Source organism: Sarcophilus harrisii, chromosome 1 (genome assembly GCF_902635505.1).
Source record: "Sarcophilus harrisii chromosome 1, mSarHar1.11, whole genome shotgun sequence".
Taxonomy (NCBI): domain Eukaryota; kingdom Metazoa; phylum Chordata; class Mammalia; order Dasyuromorphia; family Dasyuridae; genus Sarcophilus; species Sarcophilus harrisii.
Genome location: NC_045426.1, coordinates 634,552,943 through 634,561,726, shown reverse-complemented (window position 1 = coordinate 634,561,726; position 8,784 = coordinate 634,552,943). Strand labels below are relative to the sequence as shown.

The 8,784-nt window shown below is 42.3% G+C and overlaps 1 protein-coding gene across 3 annotated transcripts in view; it reads left to right on the top strand.

Annotated features, from left to right (window-relative positions):
* Window positions 1–740: 740 nt before the first annotated feature.
* Window positions 741–8,784, top strand: part of SLC45A4 (solute carrier family 45 member 4) — a 135,709-nt gene continuing 127,665 nt past the window's right edge. Inside the window, exon 1 of one of the 3 annotated variants that reach the window (XM_023496525.2) lies at window positions 741–802. The gene's annotated coding sequence lies outside the window, so the exon portion shown is untranslated. The remainder of the gene's footprint in view (window positions 803–8,784) is intronic. The other 2 variants (XM_031947268.1, XM_031947267.1) reach the window with 2 other exon arrangements.

Sequence of the window (8,784 nt, the reverse complement as noted above, 5' to 3'; positions counted from 1 at the left end):
CGGGAAGCTCACTCTTGCTCAGTTGTTGGGGGGGCATCTCTTGCACGCCCAGGGGCGGAGCTCGTCCTCCTTTCCTAATGTGGGATCGGGGGTGTGTAAGGAGGGGATGAAGCGTGCCGGGGCCGGGGTTAGCCCTCCCTCAGGTACGTGTTTCTGCGCGGGTGTGTATGTATGTGGGAGTGTTTGTATATGTGTGTGGGAGAGAGATGCGAAAAAGGAGGGCTCCGGGGGCGGGGCTTATCGGGTTTATATTCGCGGCGGGGGTTCAGGGGGTGGAGCATGCAGGAGTACGAAGCCAATGGACGAGCCGGAGCCGGAGCGGGGCGGGGCCTAAGCGGTGGGGGCGGAATCCGTGGCTGCTAGGCCCCGCCCCGTCTTCGCGCCCCCCTCCCCCGTGCGGCCTGCGGCGGCTGCTGCATAGTCATGAGGAGGCGCAGGGGCTGGCGCTGCGTCAGCGGAAGCGGCGCGGAGCGGCTGTTTCCGACCCGATAAAGCGGCGTTGTCCCCGCGCGCCGGCCGCAGCCTCGGGAGCCGCGCCGCCGCCGCCGCCGCCGCCGCTGCTGCCGCTGCCGCCGCTCCTCCCCTCCCCCTCCGCTCCTCCCCTCAGCGCCCGGCGCGCGCTCGCACTGACTGACCGACGGACTGAACGAGCGGCCGAGCCCCGAGGAGCCCCTGCCACAGTCCCGCCGCCGTCCCGCCGCCGTGCCCCGGGGGCTCCCCTCCTGGCCTCGGCCCAGGGCCGGGCGTCCGCGGAGCCGCCTTCGCCCCCTCGGCTCTTTGCCGCCGCGGCCGCAGGAGACAGGTAACCGGCCGGCCGCGCCGCCGTTCCTTCCTTCCTGCCGCGTCCGTCGGTCCCTCGGTCCGGCCTCGCCCTCGGCCGCCTGCGCCGGGGTGTGCGTGTGTGGGTACGCGCGTATGCTGTGTGTGTCTGTGTGTGTTTATGCTGCGCGCTCCCTCCCGCCCCCGCGGGCTCCGCTTCTGCCTCCTCCCCCTCCCTACACCTGACGGTGTGGGGGGGCGACCCCCCACCTCTCCCGGCTGCTGCCGCTCAGGCGCTCGCCGGGCGTCCCAAGCGGGCTCCCTTAGCAACTCCGTCCCGGGGGGCAAACCCAGGTAGCCCTTCACCCCTCGCAAAGCCCAAATGTCTCGTTAGATTCTGCCCGGGCCTTGGGTTTGTTATTTTTTGTTGCCCACTTGCTAACAGCACCTACCTCCTCCTTCCTCTGTACATGTTAGAGCCTTCTCCCTTGCCCCGACCCTCAGCCCCTGCAGGGGAGCCTTCTCCCCTGCGTCCCCCCATCTCTGCAGGGGAGCCGTCTCCCCGTCCCCCCCATCTCTGCAGGGGAGCCTTCTCCATTGCCTCTTCCCATCTTTGCAGGGGAGCCTTCTCCATGTCCCCCTCATCTCTGCAGAGGAGCCTTCTTCCCATCTTTGCAGGGGAACCTTCTCCACGTCCCCCCATCTCTGCAGGGGAGCCTTCTCCACTGCCCCCATTCCCAGCCTTTGCAGGGGAGCTTTCTCCACTGCCCTCTTTCTCTACTGCCCCTTCCCCCATCTTTGCAGGGGAATCTTCTCCACTGCCTTCCTTCTCTACTGCCCCTTCCCTTCACCCCCATCTTTGCAGGGGGCGCTTTCTCCATTCCCTGTTCCCCCCTTGCAGGGGAGTCTTCTCCCAATATCTGCAGTGGAGCCTTCTCCATTGCTCTCTCCAGCCCGCTGAGTGGACCTGTCCACACTGCCTCACGCGCCACCCCCCTCAGCCCTCACTTACCTACTACTTGCTCCTACTCTCTGTATTGGAGCCTTCTCCATTCTCCCTTTTCCACTGCTCCCCCTCCCAGTCACTGCAGTGGAACCTTCTCCACCGATGACCTCCCCCAGCCCTAGCCGTGAAGCTTTCTCTACCGCCCGCCCCTCCCCCAGCCCCTGCAGTGGAGCCTTCTTGCCTGTCCCCCACTTTCTCCCCAAAGCCTTGCATTATGAAGCCTTACCGGCTGTCCTCGGATCTCCACTGCCCGTCTTCTTTCCTATCCCCACCCCCTGAAGAATGGAGCCTTCGCCCTGACTCTCTACCCTTCTTCCTTCCCACCTACCTACCCCCAGAGACCACCTTGCATTGCCCATCCTTTGCTCCGCTGACCTTGCAAGGGGGGACAGCTTGCGCTGCTCCCTAATTATCTGACGGGAGCTTCTCCAGTAAGAGCTTTTTTTCCCTTAAAGGCTGGCATAGTAACACCCTTCAGCCTGGGATAACTAACTTGTCCTTGAGTAAGCAAACCTGGCTCACACTCTCCACCCAAATCCTACCCAGTCAGACCCCCTTTCCTACAGATTTTCCCAGTTCCTTTGATTCTGCCCAAGAGATAGTCACCCAAGAGATCCAGTTTTGTGTTTCCTTATCTCTGAATTCTTTCATTTCATAATATCTGTACAGTTTCCCTTTCCCCTCCTCCCGCACAGAAGTAGCACACACACACTCTGGCCCAAGGGCTTAGAGGTAAGACTCCTTACTCCTTCTGCCAGTAACTGAAGGACCACTAAATCCTTAACAAGAGACCTCCAAATTCTTAACATCAAACTAGAACTTGCCTACCTAATACTCTGCCCATTCCCATTTCCCCATCTTCAACTTTTACTGACAAAAGCTATATCATCTGTATCCTGGTTTTAGATAGATTTTTTTTATCTTTTCACCTTTACTCTTATTGTCTCTTAAATTTTCCTTTACAATTAATACTTGTTAAATACCCTTAATTGGATAAACTATTTCATGTAATCAATAGAATCCTTATGTTTTGTTATTCATTAGGTTGCCTGTCTAATAATGTTTTTATTAGTTTCAGCAAATAAGAAACTACAGTTTTTCCACTTAAAGTTACTCCATATACAATACATTCTTGCCTGGGCCTGGAGCATTGGAGGAGAGGTAGAATAGAGTAGCTGAGGAGAGAGATTATAAGCAAAAACACAAAGCAAAAAAAAAAAAGTTATGGAACAGGAGGAATGTCCTAAGAGGGTTTCACTCGTTAGAAAATCTAGGATTGGGGCAGCTAGATGGTGCAGTGGATAGAGCACCAGCCCTGAAGTCAGGAGGACCCGAGTTCAAATATGGCCTCAGACACTTAATACCTCCTAGCTGTGTGACCCTAGGCTAGTCATTTAACCCCAATTGCATCAGGAAAAAAAAATCTAGGATTGGATCTTCTGAACAACATTGAGAATAGACCAGTTTCAGTGGTGTCTCTAGGTTGAGAATGAAAATATTGTTACCAGTGATAGTGGTGGGGGGAAAAAAAGTGTCTATGTCCATTAAGGAATTAGCATATTTTTATTGGAAAATAAGATAAGCAAAGTGTTTGTGGAGTGAATTTGAATATTAACAATATTATAATCCTGTTCCATCTTGACTTTTGAATTATAATTTTTTTTTCAGTTTTTTTTTCTTGTGGGTTTTTTTCCCCAATTTTTAAGGTAGTGATTTCTTTTAGACCTAGATATTACATACTAGAAATTTGAATCAAGACTTATTCAGCCTTTGTATATGATTATAGATGTTTGCATACAGATGGGTAGATTTGAGGAATGTATCACTGAAACAGTAGTGCAGATTGTAAATGAAATAAAAAATTCAAAAATAATACATAAAATTCATTATCCAGAACAAGAATTTTGGTTTTATTCAAAAAGTTAAAAAAAAAATTAGAAATGATTATAAAGGAAAAAAGAACCATATTTCCCCTAAAATGTTATTTAGTTGCCATACACTATATTAGAAAAAATTTTAAGACACTGATTCTGAAGTGGTAGATAGTCATTACACAGCAGCCTTAGTGAAGAAGATGAATGATAGAGATTCCTTTATTTTGCATTAATTTTTTTCTCTCTCCTTTTAAAAAAAGAATTCAATTTTATTTCACTTTTATTTCCAAATTCTCCCCTCCTCCACACTTCTCCCATCTATTGAGAAGGCAAGAAATGCAAAACTCTTTACAAATATGAAGTCACTTTGCATTGATTTTAATGTTGCACTTTTAACTTCATTTCCCACCCTTCCTTCCCTTTTGCAAAATGAATGTTGAACTTGACATCTAAAATTCCTAAGCACAATGTAATGTGGTAGGTACTAGGGTGACTTCCTTAAATAGATCTGTCATTACATTTCATTGGTGAAGATCACAATCCATACATATTTTATTCTGTTTAATTCTTATCTATGTTCTCCTATTCATCCTCCACAGAGGATCTAATTAATATTTGGGAAGACTCCACCGTCCTGTGGATATTATGCTTGCCCTCATTCTTGCTAAAAGAATGGCTTATCTCTTATACTGGCTCCATAATATGGGGGTAGGGGTGGGCAGTGCTAAGTGAAGTCCAGCTCTAGGTAGATGAATTCAGTCAGTCAACAAACATGCTTTTGTTACTTCCTTATCAGACATTGTGTCACACGTTGGAAATAACAAAGACAAAGTGAAATATTTCCCCCTTTGAAGGAACTTACGTTAAATAGGAGAGATCACATGCACATACACATAGATATATACAAAACCTTAGCAGGTAGCAGGACCAAGAAAGGCCTTATTCAGAAGGGTCCAACTGAATCTTGAAAGAAATCCAGAGTTCCAACAGGCAGAAGTAAAGAGTGAGAGTATTCTAGCCATGGGACATATAAACAGTGCAAAAGCCAAAGGGACATGCAGTACACCCTTTGAGGAAGAGGAATGAGGTCATTATGATTGGATCTGTGATCCCATTTCTTGTATGTCAACATGCAGTCAAGTATTCACCATGTTTTGAGCCATCTCTTTTAGTGGAGTACTCTCCAGAACTGGAAAATGGGTCAGGAGATGTTTATTTGTGAGGTAAAAGGAATAGAAAAGGGAAGGTATAGAAAGAGAAAAGACAAATCTCTCCTCTCTTTCTTTAGAGGAGGAATTAAGCAACTGTGATTTGTGCAGGTCTATAGGGAAAGCACAATGCAATTAAAGCCTGCTGCGGATTTACAAATGGAAAATATAAGGAAAATATGGCATTAAAGCTTATGCTTAGGTTTCTGATACTGAAATAGTGTGTATAGTTGATGTATTATCAGACAGAATGGTGATAGGGAAAGGGATGTTAGGTTGATTGAAATTTAATGCTTAGCTAGCTTTAGACTGGCACTACCAATCTTTTGTCTTATCCTCTCTCCATCCTGTAACATAGAGTGAAATTCATCTTCTATGCTGTGGAAGAATGGGTTATGACTAATACCAATTAATTCTTTGACTTTGTGAAAGTCATTTAATCTTTGTGCTTCAGTCTCTATAAAAAGAGGGGGGCTAGGCATAGTGATTTTAAAGTCCCTCTTTTAGTGTTTAGTTAGCCTGAGATGAATTAATTAGGACTGGGATGATTTCAGACAACTTGTAATTGATAATGGAAATCACAAGACTTATTTTCAAGAGAGAGAGAGAGAGTGAGTGTGTGTGTGTGTGTGTGTGTGTATGTGTGTGTGTATAACTTGTGGATGTGGATGTTAACTGAAATACTATTTGAAAAGTGTTATCCTAGGGAAAATGAGAAATAAAGGTGTTTTGGTCAAATATCACCTTCTCTTTTGTTTTTTTTCTTGATCTGAGCCATTAAATTGATCTCATTTGTTTTCTTAAATTTTCATACTTTGTTCCTCTTCTGTATATTTTGATTTTTTATTTTGTATCATACTTGTTATATTAAACACCATTCTTCATCATTAGCTGCCTTGACATCTCAAACTAAATCCCAGCAAAACAGTTGGGAAATGAATCCTCTTCAGATTTCTCTTTTTTGTTGAGAGGATTGCCATTGGTTGTTACTAGGTTAAAAATCCTGAAGTTATCTTTGACTCTTCACTACATCATAGATTCAATTTCCCTATATCTAGGCAGTTAGCAAATGATATCAATTCTTTCATAGTAATTCTTGTTCATTGTTCTTTTCTCTTCATGCAGTGGCCATCACCATAGTTTAAGTCCTCTTTATCCCTTAGTCACTGCAACATTTTAATTGAACTCCAGACTTCTCTACTATGAAATTGACCATGGTACTCTCCTACTTAAGAACTTTTGAGTGGCTTCCTTGTAACTACTAGGATAAAAGACAAATTGTTTTGTCTTTTATAATCTGGCTCCAGTCTACCATTCTAAGCTTTTTGCACATTCCCATTATATATTCTCTATTCCAACCAGACTGGCCTATTTGTAGTTTCTTGACCTTGGCATTCCATTTTCCTCTCCCCTAGTGTTTTTCCATACCTGCACTACCTTCCTTTTTCAACAGCTGCCTTCTAAAATTCCCAACTTCCTTCAAGGAATCCTTATGTACTAGTTCCCCTCTTTAAAGAAACAAAACAAAACCAAAAACAAAACAAAAAAAAAACTAATATTTTTTTCTCAATTGCATATAAAAATAATTTTTAACATTTAAAAAATTTTTGAGTTCCAAATTCTCTTACGCTCTCTTCCTTCTTTCAACCTCCCTTTTTAAGAGTTAGCAATTGGACATAGGTCATACATGTGCAGTCATGTAAAACATTTCCATATTAGTCATATTGTGAAAAAAAAATAGCCTCCCCCCCCCCCCAAAAAAAAAAAACATGAAAAAATGTAGTGAAAAATGGTGTACTTTGATTTGTTCAGACTTTCATCAGTTCCTTTTCTGGAGGTGGATAGCATTTCTCATCATGAAATCTTTGGAATTGTCTTAGATCATTGTATTGCTGAGTATAGTCAAGTCATTTACAGTTGGTCATTGTACATTATTGCTGTTATTCTGAACCATGTTCTACTAGTTCTGTTCATTTCACATTGATTCATGTAAGTCTTTCCAGGTTTTTAATCCTTCATTTCTTCTAGCACTGTTAATGTTCCATCCTAATCTTATACTACAGCTTGTTCAGCCTATTCCCCGATTGATTGATATCTCATCAATTTTCAGTTCCTTGCTATCACAAATAGAGCTCTTTATAAAAAATTTTGTACATATCTTTTTGGGGGAAGCCTTTTCTGATTCTTCTGTTTAGTGTTCTCTTCTTTTTCCAGTTTTCATATATATAATGTGTCCCTTATAGACTAATTAAGGTAGGAAAAATTTTTTATTATTGTTTTCAGATCTCTAGCGCTTACTTGCTCGTTGGGCTAGATTTAATTATTATAGTCCTACTTCTCTCTCTCCACACAGGAGGAAGAATTGTTTTACATAGTGAAAATCTAACAGAAAGAAAAATTGTAGTAGTAAAGGAGTGATGTAAAAGAGTTTTGAGAGGAACATTTTAAACTGGAATGTAAACACTCCTCTGTCTGCTGTGGGTGTAATAGATAATCTGAATCACTCCTTTCTCTCCCATGACAAAAAGCAATCTTAATCTAGATTAGTTTAATTGCTGCACTTAAATCTATGAAAAACATCTTTTGGAATGTGACAGTTTCAGAATGCATTTTGAATAAGAAATTTCTCTTAAGCTTCTTAATGCGTAGTCCTCATCCTAATTCAACTTGTTTGTAATTGGCTTTTTAAAGATTTCATGTTTAAAGATTTCATTCAGGGTATGAAATCACTTTTTTCTCCCCCCAAAGCATTGATAAAATACTGTTGTAAAAATGTGCCTTTAGATCATTGAGGAAGGTAGATGAATAATTTTACATGTAGGAAAATAAGAGCATCCATTGAATAGTGTATGTATGATGAGTACTTTGACTAAGGCAAAGTCCCTTCTGACTAAACATCCAAGATTCAGTTTATTAGGAATTAATAGGGAAAAAAAGACCACCTGACAGGAAGCCAGGGAATCTTGGGTGTTTAGGCCTTACCCTGCTACTTTAAAGCTGAATGAGTTCCAAGTAAGTCATTTTAATTCTTGGAGTCTTAGTTTCTTTATGTGAAGTTTGTGGTTTGACTTGATATTTGATCTCCAAGTCCCTTTCCAGTTCATAGATTCCATCATTTTGCAACATAGTTCTTGCCTTGAAAAATAACTACCAATATTTGCATATGTTGTCTCACGTTTTCCAGGAGTGAAAGGAATCATTTATAATGTACTTAATGAACATCTAAAGTCCTATTCTTTACAAAATAACATACTGATAATGCATATTAATATACTATAAATAATCTTAACGGGTAAGGGAAGAGTGATTAAAATAGGTTGTTTAATCTGGAAAAAGTTATATTATATTATGAGATGAAATAATTTGCTTACTTTTACTTTCTTCTTCCAACTTTTAATTTCTATAGGTTGATGGAAACTATCTTCACTTCTCATTGTATTCCTACCAAAAGAAGTCAAGTCTTATAATAAAGAACAAAAGAGAAAGAAGAAAATGGTTCCTTAAAATATTAAGCAACATATCAAATAAGTCTGATTAGTAATCAGCTTCTACTTCAATGAAGAAGGGAAGGTGGGAGGTTGGTCATTAGGATCACATAGCTTGTAGTTTTCATTTTTGGGGGGTTCTATTAACAGTGTTGTGTATATTATTCTCTTGGTTTTGCTTATTTCTCCATACATCAGCTCATTTGTCTTCCTGTACTTCCTTGAATGTTTCATAGTCATCTTTTTAAAAAAAAATAATTAAGCAACAATTATTTCACATTCATGTATCACAATTTACTTATTCCCCAGTTGATGTTACCGAACCTTTCTAAGGTTTACATGAGTGTTTGTATCTCATCTTAGAATCATAGAATGTCTTTTAAGAGCTAGAAGGGACCTCAGAAGCTATCTAGTCTAATTCACAACTGGCCCAGAATGCCTTTACAATATCC